The sequence below is a fragment of the Oncorhynchus masou genome, unplaced genomic scaffold (assembly GCF_036934945.1).
Source record: "Oncorhynchus masou masou isolate Uvic2021 unplaced genomic scaffold, UVic_Omas_1.1 unplaced_scaffold_1294, whole genome shotgun sequence".
Classification (NCBI taxonomy): Eukaryota; Metazoa; Chordata; class Actinopteri; order Salmoniformes; family Salmonidae; genus Oncorhynchus; species Oncorhynchus masou.
In genome coordinates, this window is record NW_027002789.1 from 85,001 (window position 1) to 106,153 (window position 21,153).

Below are 21,153 nucleotides of genomic sequence, written 5' to 3' on the forward strand. Positions count from 1 at the left end.
TTCCAGACTACCCTATACAATGGCCAAGTCCCTATAGGAAAACCAATCAATGTGTTATAGACTACCCTATACAATGGCCAAGTCCCTATAGGAAAACCAATCAATGTGTTATAGACTACCCTATACAATGGCCAAGTCCCTATAGGAAAACCAATCAATGTGTTATAGACTACCCTATACAATGGCCAAGTCCCTATAGGAAAACCAATCAATGTGTTCCAGACTACCCTATACAATGGCCAAGTCCCTATAGGAAAACCAATCAATGTGTTATAGACTACCCTATACAATGGCCAAGTCCCTATAGGAAAACCAATCAATGTGTTATAGACTACCCTATACAATGGCCAAGTCCCTATAGGAAAACCAATCAATGTGTTCCAGACTACTCTATACAATGGCCAAGTCCCTATAGGAAAACCAATCAATGTGTTCCAGACTACCCTATACAATGGCCAAGTCCCTATAGGAAAACCAATCAATGTGTTATAGACTACCCTATACAATGGCCAAGTCCCTATAGGAAAACCAATCAATGTGTTCCAGACTACCCTATACAATGGCCAAGTCCCTATAGGAAAACCAATCAATGTGTTATAGACTACCCTATACAATGGCCAAGTCCCTATAGGAAAACCAATCAATGTGTTCCAGACTACCCTATACAATGGCCAAGTCACTATAGGAAAACCAATCAATGTGTTATAGACTACCCTATACAATGGCCAAGTCCCTATAGGAAAACCAATCAATGTGTTCCAGACTACCCTATACAATGGCCAAGTCCCTATAGGAAAACCAAAACCAACTGGTCCCAGATCTGTTTGTGAAGGTTACGTTGATTAGACTGGTCCCAGATCTGTTTGTGAAGGTTGCTTTGATTAGACTGGTCCCAGATCTGTTTGTGAAAGTTACGTTGATTAGACTGGTCCCAGATCTGTTTGTGAAGGTGGCGTTGATTAGACTGGACCCAGATCTGTTTGTGAAGGTTACGTTGATTAGACTGGACCCAGATCTGTTTGTGAAGGTGGCGTTGATTAGACTGGTCCCAGATCTGTTTGTGAAGGTTACGTTGATTAGACTGGTCCCAGATCTGTTTGTGAAGGTTGCTTTGATTAGACTGGACCCAGATCTGTTTGTGAAAGTTACGTTGATTAGACTGGTCCCAGATCTGTTTGTGAGGGTTACGTTGATTAGACTGGTCCCAGATCTGTTTGTGAAGGTTACGTTGATTAGACTGGTCCCAGATCTGTTTGTGAAGGTTGCTTTGATTAGACTGGTCCCAGATCTGTTTGTGAAAGTTACGTTGATTAGACTGGTCCCAGATCTGTTTGTGAAAGTTACGTTGATTAGACTGGTCCCAGATCTGTTTGTGAAGGTTGCTTTGATTAGACTGGTCCCAGATCTGTTTGTGAAAGTTACGTTGATTAGACTGGTCCCAGATCTGTTTGTGAAGGTTGCTTTGATTAGACTGGTCCTGTACTCCCTGTTCACCCATGACTGCGTGGCCATGCACGCCTCCAACTCAAACATCAAGTTTGCAGACGACACAACAGTGGTAGGCTTGATTACCAACAACGGCGAGACGGCCTACAGGGAGGAGGTGAGGGCCCTCGGAGTGTGGTCAGGAAAATAACCTCACACTCAACCTCAACAAAACAAAGGAGATGATCGTGGACTTCAGGAAACAGCAGAGGGAGCACCCCCCTATCCACATCAACGGTACAGTGGTGGAGAAGGTGGAAAGTTTTAAGTTCCTCGGCGTACACATCACGGACAAACTGAATTGGTCCACGCACACAGACAGCATCGTGAAGAAGGCACAATCGAGAGCATCTGTATCACCGCCTGGTACGGCAACTGCTCCGCCCTCAACCGTAAGGCTCTCCAGAGGGTAGTGAGGTCTGCACAACGCATCACCGGGGGGCAAACTACCTGCCCTCCAGGACACCTACACCACCCGATGTTACAGGAAGGCCATAAAGATCATCAAGGACATCAACCACCCGAGCCACTGCCTGTTCACCCTGCTATCATCCAGAAGGCGAGGTCAGTACAGGTGCATCAAAGCTGGGACCGAGAGACTGAAAAACAGCTTCTATCTCAAGGCCATCAGACTGTTAAACAGCCACCACTAACACAGAGAGGCTGCTGCCAACACACTGACACTGACTCAACTCCAGCCACTTTAATAATGGAAAAATTGATGTAAAAAATGTATCACTAGCCACTTTAAACAATGCCAATTAATATAATGTTTACAAACCCTATTACTCATCTCATACGTATATACTGTACTCTATACCATCTACTGCATCTTTATGTAATACATGTATCACTAGCCACTTTAACTATGCCACTTTGTTTACATACTCATCTCATATGTATATACTGTACTCTATACCATCTACTGCATCTTGCCATCTTTATGTAATACATGTATCACTAGACACTTTAACCTATGCCACTGTTTACATGCCCTACATTACTCATCTCATATGTATATACTGTACTCTATACCATCTACTGCATCTTGCCTATGCCGTTCTGGACCATCACTCATTCATATATCTTTATTTTTTAAATGTTTTAATTAATTAATTTTTTACCCCTTTTTCTCCCCAATTTTGTGGTATCCAATTGTTTTTTTAGTAGCTACTATCTTTTCTCATCGCTACTATCTTGTCTCATCGCGTCCTCCGATACACAACCCAACCAAGCCGCACTGCTTCTTAACACAGCGCCATCCAACCCGGAAGCCAGCCGCACCAATGTGTCGGAGGAAACACCGTGCACCTGGCAACCTTGGTTACGCACACTGCACCCGGCCCGCCACAGGAGTCGCTGGTGCGCGATGAGACAAGGATTTCCCTACCGTCCAAACCCTCCCTAACCCGGACGACGCCAGGCCAATTGTGCGTCGCCCCACGAACCTCCCGGTCGCGGCCGGTTACGACAGAGCCTGGGATTGTTAGGTTAGATTACTCATTGGTTATTACTGCATTGTCGGAACTAGAAGGACAAGCATTAACATCTGCTAACCATGTGTATGTGACAAATAGAATGTGATTTGAACAGATTCCCATATCCCTACTATAGGGAACAGGGTGCTACTCAGTATTCTCTCCTCTTCTGACAGAGTGAAGCTGTCTATCTGGGGGGCACGACTCTGGGTGGGGGACACGACTCTGGGTGGGGGACACGACTCTGGGTGGGGGACACGACTCTGGGTGGGGGACACGACTCTGGGTGGGGGACACGACTCTGGGTGGGGGACACGACTCTGGGTGGGGGACACGACTCTGGGTGGGGGACACGACTCTGGGTGGGGGACACGACTCTGGGTGGGGGACACGACTCTGGGTGGGGACACGACTCTGGGTGGGGGACACGACTCTGGGTGGGGGACACGACTCTGGGTGGGGGACACGACTCTGGGTGGGGGACACGACTCTGGGTGGGGGACACGACTCTGGGTGGGGGACATGACTGTTTAGGAAGACGTTGTAATCTAAGTAAATGAGGCATTCAGACAGTAGTAGATGAACTGTGATTGGATGCTATAGAAGAGAGCTGAAGTATTCCTGGAGACCGCTCAGTGATTTAGCAGATAAGGCTTGAAAAAGGATTTTAATTGGACCCTATCCCCTCCTCTCTTCTCCAGACCATTTCCGGGGACCTTCTCCCTTACCTCACCTCGCTCATCAACTCATCCCTGACCGCTGGCTACGTCCCTTCCGTCTTCAAGAGAGCGAGAGTTGCACCCCTTCTGAAAAAACCTACACTCGATCCCTCCGATGTCAACAACTACAGACCAGTATCCCTTCTTTCTTTTCTCTCCAAAACTCTTGAACGTGCCGTCCTTGGCCAGCTCTCCCACTATCTCTCTCAGAATGACCTTCTTGATCCAAATCAGTCAGGTTTCAAGACTAGTCATTCAACTGAGACTGCTCTTCTCTGTATCACGGAGGCGCTCCGCACTGCTAAAGCTAACTCTCTCTCCTCTGCTCTCATCCTTCTAGACCTATCGGCTGCCTTCGATACTGTGAACCATCAGATCCTCCTCTCCACCCTCTCCGAGTTGGGCATCTCCGGCGCGGCCCACGCTTGGATTGCGTCCTACCTGACAGGTCGCTCCTACCAGGTGGCGTGGCGAGAATCTGTCTCCTCGCCACGCGCTCTCACCACTGGTGTCCCCCAGGGCTCTGTTCTAGGCCCTCTCCTATTCTCGCTATACACCAAGTCACTTGGCTCTGTCATAACCTCACATGGTCTCTCCTATCATTGCTATGCAGACGACACACAATTAATCTTCTCCTTTCCCCTTCTGATGACCAGGTGGCGAATCGCATCTCTGCATGTCTGGCAGACATATCAGTGTGGATGACGGATCACCACCTCAAGCTGAACCTCGGCAAGACGGAGCTGCTCTTCCTCCCGGGGAAGGACTGCCCGTTCCATGATCTCGCCATCACGGTTGACAACTCCATTGTGTCCTCCTCCCAGAGCGCTAAGAACCTTGGCGTGATCCTGGACAACACCCTGTCGTTCTCAACCAACATCATGGCGGTGGCCCGTTCCTGTAGGTTCATGCTCTACAACATCCGCAGAGTACGACCCTGCCTCACACAGGAAGCGGCGCAGGTCCTAATCCAGGCACTTGTCATCTCCCGTCTGGATTACTGCAACTCGCTGTTGGCTGGGCTCCCTGCCTGTGCCATTAAACCCTACAACTCATCCAGAACGCCGCAGCCCGTCTGGTGTTCAACCTTCCCAAGTTCTCTCACGTCACCCCGCTCCTCCGCTCTCTCCACTGGCTTCCAGTTGAAGCTCGCATCCGCTACAAGACCATGGTGCTTGCCTACGGAGCTGTGAGGGGAACGGCACCGCAGTACCTCCAGGCTCTGATCAGGCCCTACACCCAAGCAAGGGCACTGCGTTCATCCACCTCTGGCCTGCTCGCCTCCCTACCATTGAGGAAGTACAGTTCCCGCTCAGCCCAGTCAAAACTGTTCGCTGCTCTGGCCCCCAATGGTGGAACAAACTCCCTCACGACGCCAGGACAGCGGAGTCAATCACCACCTTCCGGAGACACCTGAAACCCCACCTCTTCAAGGAATACCTAGGATAAGATAAGTAATCCTTCTCACCACCCCCCCTTAATGATTTAGATGCACTATTGTAAAGTGGCTGTTCCACTGGATGTCAGAAGGTGAATTCACCAATTTGTAAGTCGCTCTGCATAAGAGCGTCTGCTAAATGACTTAAATGTAAAATGTAAATGTATTCCATTTAGCAGACACTTTTTTAATCCACAAGACAATGATGGCTACGTCATTCTACTATCTACGATCTGCCCTTCTCTCTCCAGCTTCTCTCTCCAGCTTCTCTCTCCAGCTTCTCTCTCCAGCTTGGCTTTCCACTTTGCCCTTCCAACTAACCCTTCTACAGAACATCAGACAACTCAGAGAAGTATATTGTAGCTTCAATCCACATGTTAGACTCATGCTCACGTAGTGAATTCAAGGCTCTTTACTGGGTTGGTGGAAAGGTTCAAAGTTCACCTGGATCAGATAGTTTAGATCCTTCTTTCTTTAAGGTTGCTGCCCTCTGTTATCACCGAGCCTGTCTCACCTCTCTGGAGAGGTTTCCCAGGCCTGTCTCACCTCTCTGGAGAGGTTCCCTTGGAAGGCCTGTCTCACCTCTCTGGAGGTTCCCAGTGCTTGAAGTCTCACCTCTCTGGGGACCTCCAGTGCTTGGAAGGCCTGTCTCACCTCTCTGGAGAGGGCCCATTGCTTGGAAGGCCTGTCTCACCTCTCTGGAGAGGTTCCCAGTGCTTGGAAGGCCTGTCTCACCTCTCTGGAGAGGTTCCCAGTGCTTGGAAGGCCTGTCTCACCTCTCTGGAGAGGTTCCCAGTGCTTGGAAGGCCTGTCTCACCTCTCTGGGGAGGTTCCCAGTGCTTGGAAGGCCTGTCTCACCTCTCTGGGACCTCCAGTGCTTGGAAGGCCTGTCTCACCTCTCTGGAGAGGGCCCATTGCTTGGAAGGCCTGTCTCACCTCTCTGGGGAGGTTCCCAGTGCTTGGAAGGCCTGTCTCACCTCTCTGGGGAGGTTCCCAGTGCTTGGAAGGCCTGTCTCACCTCTCTGGAGAGGTTCCCAGTGCTTGGAAGGCCTGTCTCACCTCTCTGGGGAGGTTCCCAGTGCTTGGAAGGCCTGTCTCACCTCTCTGGAGAGGTTCCCAGTGCTTGAAAGGCCTGTCTCACCTCTCTGGGGAGGTTCCCAGTGCTTGGAAGGCCTGTCTCACCTCTCTGGGGAGGTTCCCAGTGCTTGGAAGGCCTGTCTCACCTCTCTGGGACCTCCAGTGCTTGGAAGGCCTGTCTCACCTCTCTGGGGAGGTTCCCAGTGCTTGGAAGGCAGCCAATGTTTGTCCTTTATTTAAAAGGGTGGTATCAAGCTGGTGGTATCAAGGGTGGTATCAAGCTAACCATTATAGGCCAATTTCTATCTTGCCCTGTTAATCAAAAGTGTTGGGATAACTTGTCAATAATCAACTGACTGGCTCTCTGGTATCCAATCTGGTTTCCGCTCAGGTTATGGATGTGTCACTGCAACCTTAAAAGGTAATAAATGATGTCACCACTGACCTTGATTATAAGCAATGTTGTGCTGCTATTTTTATTGACTTGGCCAATGCTTTTGATACGGTAGACAATCCATTCTTGTGGGCCAGCTAAGGAGTATTGGTGTCTCTGAGGGGTCATTGGCCTGGTTTGCTAACTACCACTGTCAAAGAGTGCAGCGTATAAAGTCAGAACATCTGTGGTCTCAGCCACTGCCCGTCACCAAGGGAGTACCCCAGGGCTCGATCCTAGGCCCCACACTCCTCAATTTACATCAACAACATAGCTCAAGCAGTAGGAAGCTCTTTTAATCCATTTATATGCAGATGATACAGTCTTATACTCAGCTGGCCCCTCCCTGGATTTAGTGTTAAGCACTCGACAACAAAGCTTTCTTAGTGTCCAAAAAGCTTTATTTGCACTTAACCTTGTTCAAAACACCTGCAAAACAAAGGTAATGTGGTTCTGGTAAGAAGAATGCCCCTCTCCCCACGTGTGTATACCACCTCTGAGGGTTTAGAGCTTGAGTTGTGCACCAAAGGCCTCTCACTCCACTTTATATTCTAGTTAGAGACAGTCTGCACTGTTCTGTGAAGGGAGTAGTACACAGAGTTGTTCGAGATCTTCAGTTCCTTGGTAATTTCTCACATGGAATAGCCTTCATTTCTCAGAACAAGAATAGACTGACAAGTTTCAGAAGAAAGTTCTTTGTTTCTGGCCATTTTGAGCCTGTAATCGAACCCACAAATGCTGATGCTCCAGATACTCAACTAGTCTAAAGAAGGCCAGTTGTATTGTTTTCAGTTTTCAGCTGTGCTAACAGAATTGCAAAAGGGTTTTCTAATGATCAATTAGCCTGATAAACTTGGGTTAGCTAACACAACGTGCCATTGGAACACAGGAGTGATGGTTGCTGATAATGGGCCTCTGTACGTCTATGTAGATATTCCATTAAAAATCAGCCATTTCCAGCTACAATAGTAATTTACAACATTAACAATGTCTACACTGTATTTCTGATCAATGTGATGTTATTTTAAATGGACCAAAAAAAAAAGTTTTTCTTTCAAAAACAAGGACATTTCTAAGTGACCCCAAACTTCTTTTGAACAATGATTTGATATGCTATACAATCTGTTACACATACTGGATACTGAGCTGTACAAATAAAGTCATCGACAGCCTGTGTGTGTTTACAGACACTGTACAGATAAAATAACCTATTACATTTCACTTGACCTAAACGTGATGATGGATGGTATGTAAATTACTATAGTTCAGCATCATCACAAGTGGAGGGAGCAACAAGCCTGGGGGCAAATCCACAGTACAGACATGATCATGCATTACCCAGAACTGGACAGGGTGGGGGGGGGGGAGTAGTAGGGCAGGGGGGGGCAGAGTAGGACAGAGAGGTGGGGCAGAGTAGGGCAGGGGAGGGGGCAGAGTAGGGCAGGGGTGCGGGGCAGAGTAGGACAGGGGAGGGGGCAGAGTAGGACAGGGTAGGCGGGGCAGAGTAGGGCAGGGAGGGGGCAGAGTAGGGCAGGGAGGGGGGGGCAGAGTAGGACAGGGGTGCAGGGCAGAGTAGGACAGGGGAGGGGGCAGAGTAGGGCAGGGGTGCGGGGCAGAGTAGGACAGGGTGGGGGGCAGAGTTGGGCAGGGAGGGGACAGAATAGGGCAGGGAGGGGGGGGCGGAGTAGGGCAGAGCAGGGGGAATGAGAAGGGGGAGCAGAGTAGGGCAGGGAAGAGTAGGGGGGCAGAGTAGAGCAGAGTAGGGGGGCAGAGTAGAGCAGAGTAGGGGGCGCAGAGTGGGGGGGTGCAGAGTAGAGCAGGGAGGGGGGCAGAGTAGAGCAGGGAGGGGGGCAGAGTAGAGCAGGGAGGGGGGGGGCAGAGTAGGGAGCAGGTAGGGGGGCAGAGTGGGGGGGGTGCAGAGTAGGGCAGGGAGGGGGGGCAGAGTAGGGCAGGGATGGGGGGCAGAGTAGAGCAGAGTAGGGCGTGGGGGGGCAGAGTAGGGCAGGGAGGGGCAGAGTAGGGGGGGGGGGGGTACTTACCGACATGGCAGCATGGTCATTGCAGTTATTCTGAGCAGAACCAGAACCACCCAAACAAATGAAACATGTCCAGAATAGGAGGGAGAGAAAGGATGGCAACAATAAATGGACAGGAAAAGAAAAACCAGAGACAGACCCAGCATGCTTGGCAGAGGAAGTCAAATCAATAGAGAAATACAGTATAGATTTACATCACTGTGGGAGACAGAGGAGACATTCCTGAAGAAAAACATCTTAAAAACAGAACGGGAATAAAAAGCTGGAAATGATTGTATTCAAGATAAGGAAGCTGGTGTTCACCAGCAACAGGTCTGGTCTGGGGTTCCACCAGGAACAGGTCTGGTCTGGGGTTCCACCAGCAACAGGTCTGGTCTACCAGCAACAGGTCTGGTCTGGGGTTCCACCAGCAACAGGTCTGGTCTGGGGTTCCACCAGCAACAGGTCTGGGGTTCCACCAGCAACAGGTCTGGTCTGGGGTTCCACCAGCAACAGGTCTGGTCTGGGGTTCCACCAGCAACAGGTCTGGTCTGGGGTTCCACCAGCAACAGGTCTGGTCTGGGGTTTCACCAGCAACAGGTCTGGGGTTCCACCAGCAACAGGTCTGGTCTGGGGTTCCACCAGCAACAGGTCTGGTCTGGGGTTCCACCAGCAACAGGTCTGGTCTGGGGTTCCACCAGCAACAGGTCTGGTCTGGGGTTCCACCAGCAACAGGTCTGGTCTGGGGTTCCACCAGCAACAGGTCTGGTCTGGGGTTCCACCAGCAACAGGTCTGGTCTGGGGTTCCACCAGCAACAGGTCTGGTCTGGGGTTCCACCAGCAACAGGTCTGGTCTGGGGTTCCACCAGCAACAGGTCTGGTCTGGGGTTCCACCAGCAACAGGTCTGGTCTGGGGTTCCACCTGGGGGCAACAGGTCTGGTCCACCAGCAACAGGTCTGGTCTGTTCCACCAGGGTTCCACCAGCAACAGGTCTGGTCTGGGGTTCCACCAGCAACAGGTCTGGTCTGGGGTTCCACCAGCAACAGGTCTGGTCTGGGGTTCCACCAGCAACAGGTCTGGTCTGGGGTTCCACCAGCAACAGGTCTGGTCTGGGGTTTCACCAGCAAGGTCAGGTCTGGGGTTCCACCAGCAACAGGTCTGGTCTGGGGTTCTACCAGCAACAGGTCTGGTCTGGGGTTCCACCAGCAACAGGTCTGGTCTGGGGTTCCACCAGCAACAGGTCTGGTCTGGGGTTCTACCAGCAACAGGTCTGGTCTGGGGTTCCACCAGCAACAGGTCTGGTCTGGGGTTCCACCAGCAACAGGTCTGGTCTGGGGTTTCACCAGCAACAGGTCTGGACTGGGGTTCCACCAGCAACAGGTCTGGTCTGGGGTTCCACCAGCAACAGGTCTGGTCTGGGGTTTCACCAGCAACAGGTCTGGTCTGGGGTTTCACCAGCAACAGGTCTGGACTGGGGTTTCACCAGCAACAAGAGCACAGCGTATGTCCTCTCTAGCTACCTCCCGACCAACTGGGATTGGCTCTTTGGTCTGTTCCATTGCAGTTGTTCTCCCCCATAAATTACCATCTCATTTTGTTCTGTTGTTTTGCTCTAACGATTCATATCCTCCCCAGTCACTCTTCAGTCTAATATTATGCCAAGTCATTATCAAAACCTGGAATGATCTTGTTCCCTTGAGCTTTTCTGTGGAACTAAAAGAATGAAAATGGCACCGAAGATAAGCAGTACATAACTCCAAAACTGAATACACAGTACTGCAGTACATAACTCCAACACTGAATACACAGTACTGCAGTACATAACTCCAACACATAGACACAGTACTGCAGTACATAACTCCAACACTGAATACACAGTACTGCAGTACATAACTCCAAAACTGAATACACAGTACTGCAGTACATAACTCCAACACTGAATACACAGTACTGCAGTACATAACTCCAAAACTGAATACACAGTACTGCAGTACATAACTCCAAAACTGAATACACAGTACTGCAGTACATAACTCCAACACTGAATACACAGTACTGCAGTACATAACTCCAAAACTGAATACACATTACTGCAGTACATAACTCCAACACATAGACACATTACTGCAGTACATAACTCCAACACATAGACACAGTACTGCAGTACATAACTCCAACACATAGACACAGTACTGCAGTACATAACTCCAACACATAGACACATTACTGCAGTACATAACTCCAACACTGACACATTAGTACATAACTCCAACACATAGACACAGTACTACAGTACACAACTCCAACACATAGACACAGTACTGCAGTACATAACTCCAACACATAGACATAGTACTGCAGTACATAACTCCAACACATAGACAGAGTACTGCAGTACACAACTCCAACACATAGACACATTACTGCAGTACATAACTCCAACACATAGACACAGTACTGCAGTACATAACTCCAACACATAGACACATTACTGCAGTACATAACTCCAACACATAGACACAGTACTGCAGTACATAACTCCAACACATAGACACATTACTGCAGTACATAACTCCAACACATAGACACATTACTGCAGTACATAACTCCAACACATAGACACATTACTGCAGTACATAACTCCAACACATAGACACATTACTGCAGTACATAACTCCAACACATAGACACATTACTGCAGTACAGGGCTGCATCCACGCCACAGTGGGTATCATCAACAGCGTCACTCTACCCAATGAGAAGCACAGTAGATACGAGTCCCCACTGTGACGTAACACTGATACAAGTACAACACTTCAACAAACACACTACCACAATAACTCACAACAAAACTCCATCTCACAGAGTTCCCCTGCCTGCGGGGGGGAGTAGCTAACTCACCGGCAGGTGTGTGAAGACCTGGAAGGTGCTACGGAGGAAGTTGATGAGGTCCATGAGGTATCCACTGGCCTGGCCGTCCGACTCCGGCATGCTCCAATCATAGTCTGCCAGCTGGATAAACTCATCTATCTTCTGGTTCAGTTTGGTGTAGATCTCTCCCTCCGCTGCATGGCGTGCATCCTGGATACACCAGACAGGGAACACCAACACGTCAGTACTACTGAGGTTACTACAGAGGATACTACTGACAGAATGAGCTGAACACCAGGTAAGACTAGAGGTTACTACTGACAGAATGAGCTGAACACCTTGTAAGACTAGAGGTTACTACAGACAGAATGAGCTGAACACCAGGTAAGACTAGAGGATACTACAGACAGAATGAGCTGAACACCAGGTAAGACTAGAGGATACTACTGACAGAATGAGCTGAACACCAGGTAAGACTAGAGGATACTACAGACAGAATGAGCTGAACACCAGGTAAGACTAGAGGATACTACTGACAGAATGAGCTGAACACCAGGTAAGACTAGAGGATACTACTGACAGAATGAGCTGAACACCAGGTAAGACTAGAGGATACTACTGACAGAATGAGCTGAACACCAGGTAAGACTAGAGGATACTACTGACAGAATGAGCTGAACACCAGGTAAGACTAGAGGATACTACTGACAGAATGAGCTGAACACCAGGTAAGACTACGGAGGATACTACTGACAGAATGAGCTGAACACCAGGTAAGACTACAGAGGATACTACTGACAGAATGAGCTGAACACCAGGTAAGACTAGAGGATACTACTGACAGAATGAGCTGAACACCAGGTAAGACTAGAGGATACTACTGACAGAATGAGCTGAACACCAGGTAAGACTAGAGGATACTACTGACAGAATGAGCTGAACACCAGGTAAGACTAGAGGATACTACTGACAGAATGAGCTGAACACCAGGTAAGACTACAGAGGATACTACTGACAGAATGAGCTGAACACCAGGTAAGACTAGAGGATACTACTGACAGAATGAGCTGAACACCAGGTAAGACTAGAGGATACTACAGACAGAATGAGCTGAACACCAGGTAAGACTAGAGGATACTACAGACAGAATGAGCTGAACACCAGGTAAGACTAGAGGATACTACTGACAGAATGAGCTGAACACCAGGTAAGACTAGAGGATACTACTGACAGAATGAGCTGAACACCAGGTAAGACTAGAGGATACTACTGACAGAATGAGCTGAACACCAGGTAAGACTACAGAGGTTACTACTGACAGAATGAGCTGAACACCAGGTAAGACTAGAGGTTACTACTGACAGAATGAGCTGAACACCAGGTAAGACTAGAGGATACTACTGACAGAATGAGCTGAACACCAGGTAAGACTACAGAGGATACTACTGACAGAATGAGCTGAACACCAGGTAAGACTACAGATACTACAGACAGAATGAGCTGAACACCAGGTAAGACTAGAGGATACTACTGACAGAATGAGCTGAACACCAGGTAAGACTACAGAGGATACTACTGACAGAATGAGCTGAACACCAGGTAAGACTACAGAGGTTACTACTGACAGAATGAGCTGAACACCAGGTAAGACTAGAGGTTACTACTGACAGAATGAGCTGAACACCAGGTAAGACTACAGAGGATACTACTGACAGAATGAGCTGAACACCAGGTAAGACTAGAGGATACTACAGACAGAATGAGCTGAACACCAGGTAAGACTAGAGGATACTACTGACAGAATGAGCTGAACACCAGGTAAGACTAGAGGATACTACTGACAGAATGAGCTGAACACCAGGTAAGACTAGAGGATACTACTGACAGAATGAGCTGAACACCAGGTAAGACTAGAGGATACTACTGACAGAATGAGCTGAACACCAGGTAAGACTAGAGGTTACTACTGACAGAATGAGCTGAACACCAGGTAAGACTAGAGGATACTACTGACAGAATGAGCTGAACACCAGGTAAGACTACAGAGGTTACTACTGACAGAATGAGCTGACCACCAGGTAAGACTAGAGGTTACTACTGACAGAATGAGCTGAACACCAGGTAAGACTAGAGGATACTACTGACAGAATGAGCTGAACACCAGGTAAGACTAGAGGTTACTACTGACAGAATGAGCTGAACACCAGGTAAGACTACAGAGGTTACTACTGACAGAATGAGCTGAACACCAGGTAAGACTAGAGGTTACTACTGACAGAATGAGCTGAACACCAGGTAAGACTAGAGGTTACTACTGACAGAATGAGCTGAACACCAGGTAAGACTAGAGGTTACTACTGACAGAATGAGCTGAACACCAGGTAAGACTAGAGGTTACTACTGACAGAATGAGCTGAACACCAGGTAAGACTACAGAGGATACTACTGACAGAATGAGCTGAACACCAGGTAAGACTAGAGGATACTACAGACAGAATGAGCTGAACACCAGGTAAGACTAGAGGATACTACAGACAGAATGAGCTGAACACCAGGTAAGACTACAGAGGATACTACTGACAGAATGAGCTGAACACCAGGTAAGACTAGAGGATACTACTGACAGAATGAGCTGAACACCAGGTAAGACTACAGAGGTTACTACTGACAGAATGAGCTGAACACCAGGTAAGACTACAGAGGTTACTACTGACAGAATGAGCTGAACACCAGGTAAGACTACAGAGGATACTACTGACAGAATGAGCTGAACACCAGGTAAGACTAGAGGATACTACTGACAGAATGAGCTGAACACCAGGTAAGACTAGAGGTTACTACTGACAGAATGAGCTGAACACCAGGTAAGACTAGAGGTTACTACTGACAGAATGAGCTGAACACCAGGTAAGACTACAGAGGATACTACTGACAGAATGAGCTGAACACCAGGTAAGACTAGAGGATACTACTGACAGAATGAGCTGAACACCAGGTAAGACTAGAGGATACTACTGACAGAATGAGCTGAACACCAGGTAAGACTAGAGGATACTACTGACAGAATGAGCTGAACACCAGGTAAGACTGACAGAGGATACTACAGACAGAATGAGCTGAACACCAGGTAAGACTACGGATACTACAGACAGAATGAGCTGAACCAAGAGAAGGTGACTATGACTAATGAATATACCTTCAACGTTTTGGTTGGTTTAATAGTGATATCAAGTTAGTGAAGTAGAAACACTGGTGGAGAATTCAGATTTGCTACAGTACCTTAAAGGTGGAAAGTCCGTAGAGCCGCGTGGTGTGCACGGTCTCAGGTGAGACGTTGGTGATGTTGGTGATGAAGTCCTCCAGGTATTTGCAGGCCTGCTCCAGGTGGGTTGTGTTAATGATGATCTGAACCAACTGTAACACAAAGACAGACGGAAATGGGACCAAGTGGGTCAACTGGAAAATATATCAACAACCTTACACTTTTCTTAAATTATTCCTTTTCAAATAAGATAAAATAGAAAACAAAATATTTTGTTCACCACACCTTGCAGAACCAGTTTTTTTTAGTTTCTGGTTGACAATTATTAGCACCCCTGAGCTAGTACTTGGTGGCCTTCGGCCAAGATAACTGACAACAAGCTTCCTTTAGCCATCAATGAGCTGCACCTTTCTACCGACCATTCGTCCCTCAGCAACAAACTGCTCTAATTCTCAATGATTCAGGCGGTGCCCTCCACCAACTGCTCTAATTCTCAATGATTCACTGCTCTAATTCTCAATGTTTCGGTTCCCTCCACAAACTGCTCTAATTCTCAATGATTCAGGCGGTGGTGCCCTCCACCAACTGCTCTAATTCTCAATGTTTCAGGTTTGGTGCCCTCCACCACTGCTCTAATTCTCAATGCTCTAATTCTCAATGATTCAGGCGGTGCCCTCCACCAACTGCTCTAATTCTCAATGTTTCAGGTAGGTGCCCTCCACCAACTGCTCTAATTCTCAATGTTTCAGGTGGTGCCCTCCACCAACTGCTCTAATTCTCAATGATTCAGGCGGTGCCCTCCACCAACTGCTCTAATTCTCAATGATTCAGGCGGTGCCCTCCACCAACTGCTCTAATTCTCAATGTTTCAGGCGGTGCCCTCCACCAACTGCTCTAATTCTCAATGTTTCAGGTGGTGCCCTCCACCAACTGCTCTAATTCTCAATGATTCAGGCGGTGCCCTCCACCAACTGCTCTAATTCTCAATGTTTCAGGCGGTGCCCTCCACCAACTGCTCTAATTCTCAATGTTTCCTCCACCAACTGCTCTAATTCTCAATGTTTCCTCCACCAACTGCTCTAATTCTCAATGATTCAGGCGGTGCCCTCCACCAACTGCTCTAATTCTCAATGTTTCCTCCACCAACTGCTCTAATTCTCAATGTTTCCTCCACCAACTGCTCTAATTCTCAATGTTTCAGGCGGTGCCCTCCACCAACTGCTGTTGTCAGATCTCGCCATACGTTTTGGATGTGATTCAGATCTCTTCTCTGGCCACTCCAGAGCAGTCCAGCATTTCTTCTTAACCTGGGTGGTTGAGTGGCCAGACGAAAGCTACTCCTCAGATTCTATGGTCTGATGCCAAGCGTCACGTCTAGAGGAAACCTGGCACCATCCCTATGGTGAAGAATGGTGGTGGCAGCATTATGCTGTGTGGATGTTTTTCAGGGGCAGGGACTGGGAGACTAGTCAGGATCGAGGGAAAGATGAACGGAGAAAAGTACAGAGATCCTTGATGAAAACCTGCTCCAGAGCACTCAGGACCTCCGACTGGGGCGAAGGTTCACCTTCCAATGGGACAACGATCCTAAGCACACAGCCAAGACAACACAGGAGTGGCTTCGGGACAAGTCTCTGAATGTCCTTGAGTGGCCCAGCCAGAGCCTGGATTTGAACCCGATCAAAAAGCTTGAATTCCGGGATTCTATGGAGAGAATCCCTGAAAGCAGCTGTGCAGAGACGCTCCCCATCCAACCTGACAGGATCTGCACAGAACAATGGGAGAAACTCCCTAAATACAGGTGTGATATCATTTTTTTTTACCCATTTGCAAACGTTTCTAAAAAGCTGTTTTTGCTGTGTCATTGTGGTATTGTGTGTAGATTGATGAGGGGAAAAAAACTACTAAAAACAATTTTAGAATAAGGCTCTAAAGTAGCAAAATGTGGACAAATTCAAAGGGTCTGAATTCTTTCCGAATGCACTGCATCTACACCCGCCGGCCAGTTTATTAGGTGACAGTGTTCCACATGGCCGTCTATATAATGCAGACAGACAGGCATCCAAATTCTGTCACTGTTAGATTAACCGTTTTGTGACCTTTGAGCGCTGTACGATGTTCGGTGCCGGATCCAGTATCTCAGAAACGCCCTCCTGGGCTTTTCACACACACAGTGTCAAGGGTTTCCTTGATTTGGTTTGTGCGACAAACAAAAAACATCCAGTCAGCAGAAATCCTGTGGTGGAGAGATGTCGAAGCAGAATGGCAAGATTTGTGCAAGCTAACAGGTGAGCCACAAACAGACAAATAACGGTGCAGTATAAAAGTGGTGTGCAGAACGGGATCTCGGAAAGCATATCGGTCCTTTTCACTGCTATTGCAGCAGACGACCGGGTTCCTGTCAGCTAAAAACAAGAAGGAGTGACTCCAATGGAAACGCGTTCACCAACTGAGGAGGAGAGGAGAGGGGTAAGACACATCCTGGTTCCTGTTGAGTCCCAGGGAGGAGGGGAGAGGGAGACACATCCTGGTTCCTGTTGAGTAAGACACATCCTGGTTCCTGTTGAGTCCCAGGGAGGAGGGGAGGGAGGGGTAAGACACATCCTGGTTCCTGTTGAGTCCCAGGGGGAGGAGAGGTAGGGGTAACAACACATCCGCCATCCGCTGATCCTCAACACAGGGGCCTGGTTCCTCAGGGGAGTGTGTGCTCAGTCCCCTCCTGTACTCCCTGTTCACCACGACTGCATGGCCAGGCACGACTCCAACACCATCATTAAGTTTGCTGACGACACAACAGTGGCCTGTAGGTAAGACACATCCTGGTTCCTGATCACCGACAACGACGAGACAGCCTATAGGGAGGTCAGAGACCTGGTCGTGTGGTGCCAGGATAGGGAAATAAGACACCTCTCCCTCAACGTGATCAAGGAGATGATTGTGGACTACAGGAAAAGGAGGACTGAGCACACCCCCATTCTCATCGACGGGCTGTCGTGAAGCTTCAAGTTCCTTGGTGTCCACATCACCAACTAACATGGTCCAAGCACACAAAGACAGTCGTGAAGAGAGCACGACAAAACCAATTCCCCCTCAGGAGACTGAAAAGAGTTGGCATGGGTCCTCAGATCCTCAAAAGGTTCTACAGCTGCACCATCGAGAGCATACGGACTGGTTGCATCACTGCCTGGTACAGCAACAAGGCACTACAGAGGGGAGTGCGTACGGTCCAGTCCATCACTGGGGCCAAGCTTCCTGCCGTCTAGGACCGCTATACCAGGGGCGGTGTCAGAGGAAGGCCCTAAAAATTGTCAAAGACTCCAGCCACTCTAGTCATAGACTGTTCTCTCTGCTACCGCACAGCAAGCGTTACCTGAGCGCCAAGTCTAGTCCAAGAGGTTTCTAAACAGCTTCTACCCCCAAGCCATAAGACTCCTGAACATCTAATCAAATGGCTACCCAGACTATTTGCATTGACCCCCCCACACTTTTTATGCCACTGTTATTATCTATGTCACTTTAATAACTCTACCTACGTGTACATATTACCGCAATTACCTTGAATAACAGGTGCCCCCCATTGACTCTGTACCGCTACCCCCTGTATTGACTCTGTACCGGTACCCCCTGTATATAGCTTCCACATTGACTCTGTACCGGTACCCCATGTATATAGTCTCCACATTGACTCTGTACCAGTACCCCCTGTATATAGTCTCCACATTAACTCTGTACCGGTACCCCCTGTATATAGCCTCCACATTGCCTCTGTACCGGTACCCCCTGTTTATAGCCTCAACATTAACTCTGTACTGGTACCCCCTGTATATAGCCTCCACATTGACTCTGTACCGGTACCCCCTGTATATAGCCTCCACATTGACTCTGTACTGGTACCCCCTGTATATAGCCTCCACATTGACTCTGTACCGGTATCCCCTGTATATAGCCTCCACATTGACTCTGTACTGGTACCCCCTGTATATAGCCTCCACATTGACTCTGTACCGGTACCCCCTGTATATAGCCTCCACATTGACTCTGTACGGGTACCCCCTGTATATAGCCTCCACATTGACTCTGTACGGGTACCCCCTGTATATAGCCTCCACATTGACTCTGTACCGGTACCTCCCTGTATATAGCCTCCACACTGACTCTGTACCGTAAAACCCTGTATATAGCCTCCACATTGACTCTGTACCGGTACCCCCCTGTATATAGCCTCCACACTGACTCTGTACCGGTACCCCCTGTATATAGCCTCCACATTGACTCTGTACCGGTACCCCCTGTATAAAGCCTCCACACTGACTCTGTACATTGACTGGTACCCCCTGTATATAGCCTCCACATTGACTCTGTACCGGTACCCCCTGTATATAGTCTCCACATTGACTCTGTACCAGTACCCATTGACTCTGTATATAGTCTCCACATTGACTCTGTACCGGTACCCCCTGTATATAGCCTCCACATTGACTCTGTACCGGTACCCCCTGTATATAGCCTCCACATTGACTGTGTACCAGTACCCCTGTATATAGTCTCGCTACTGTTATTTTACTGCTGCTCTTTAATTACTTGTTGCTTTTATTTCTAATTCCTATTTTTTACACTGCATTGTTGGTTAGGGGCTTGTAAATAATCATGTCAGTGTAAGGTTGTATTCGGCGCATGTGACTAATACAATTTGACTTGTACCTAATAAACTGTCCTGGACACCTTTCAATTAGTGGATTCGGCTATTTCAGCCACACCCATTGCTGACAGGTGTATAAAATCGAGCACGCACACCTTTGCAATCTCCATAGACAAACATTGGCAGTAGAATGGCCTTACTGAAAAGCTCAGCCACTTTCAACATGGCACCATCATATATCAGCTTTCAACTCCATATTAATGGCTATGATTTTGGAATGAGATGTTGGACGAGCAGGTGTCCACATCCTTTTGGTCATGTAGGGAATAATGTACTGTACCTCAGTTAGTCCTATATGGGGTTTCTTGATGAGGTTCTGTAGACAGCCACTCAGTGTCCTCGTCAACAACAGGTTGGTGGATTTACGGAGCATGTCGTCGATCTCCGTCCAGCTGGAAACACAACCAAAACAAAACGACAAGAGAAGTGATGTTTCACAAAAGTTCTCAACTTCTCTATTCTCGATAGTTTCTACAGATTGTAAATTAAAAGATAACATGTTTCGATTAACAGCATTATAATTATTGATCGATTGACTATGACTTTTCAGATCAGCCAGCAGTGCTATTTGCGGACTTCACGCCATTCCTGAACCTGCGACCAAAAAACAAGCTACATATGGACAGTATGTAGACCACAACAAATAATCAAATGATTCTGTCTCTTCAGAGCAAAATCTGCAGAGCTGGGATTGTTGTATTGTTGTATTTCCAATATACTATATACATATATATATGTTCACAATTCTTGCAAAAAAATAGAATGTTTATATAGATATATATATAAACATTCTATTTTTTTGCAAGAATTGTGAACAATTTAAATAAGAAAATTCAAAGTTTTGCGTTTTGTGTATCAATTCTTTAATGCAGGTCCGGCCGACAAATTCCCTACTTTCTCCCTTTTCCACTTGCCTCTTCCATTTCTGCGCGAATGCTGCAATTAGTTGGTTGTAATTTTGGAGCAGACTTTTCCATATATTTTTGTGTGACACCAGTCCTATTAATTATTTAATTTACAAGGATTATTTATGTAAAAAAAAAAAAAGTTTGTTTTCATCAATTAGTATATTTGAGTATAACCATAATATTGGTTGTAATATTTGTTCTGTCTTCTGGTGGATTAAACTGAAATTTCAAACAACTTTCTATGACTTGTTCTAAAAATAGCGATATTTTTGAGATGATTTCATTTCCAAATAGCCGAAAGTGAGAGGTTGTAATCTGAATAAAGGGGAAAAGGCCATTCTTGAACCCTGGGTGAGACATTTTTACTAACCTGCAAGAGAATCAGTTCAAATTTAAAGTTTTTGTATAACTGAAGCCTTCAGTGAAAGGTCCAATGCTTTCATATTTAATCATTTCTGCCCTCTGAATTCATATTCATTATATAAATAGGCCCGTTTAATTGTGTCTGGCTTGCCATTCATAATATAATGGAATATTTTTTGCTCATATAATTTAAAAAACAAGTCATCGGGTGTAGAGGCAGGACATACGCAAATAGGTAAACTTGGATATGACTAAAAAGTTTATCAGGGAGATTGTTTTACACAAATAGACAGTTATTTTCCTTTCCATTGTAGCAAGATCATATCTATTTTTCATAATTTTCTACAAAAATATATTCATTTCTTTCAGGAAATGAATAAAGTATGTCTACTTCACCGTCAGAC

General features: G+C 47.3%; 1 pseudogene; it reads right to left on the reverse strand.

Annotated features, from left to right (window-relative positions):
- LOC135530222 (exocyst complex component 6-like) overlaps nt 1-21,153 on the reverse strand; it is a 123,263-nt pseudogene that overhangs the window by 40,865 nt on the left and 61,245 nt on the right.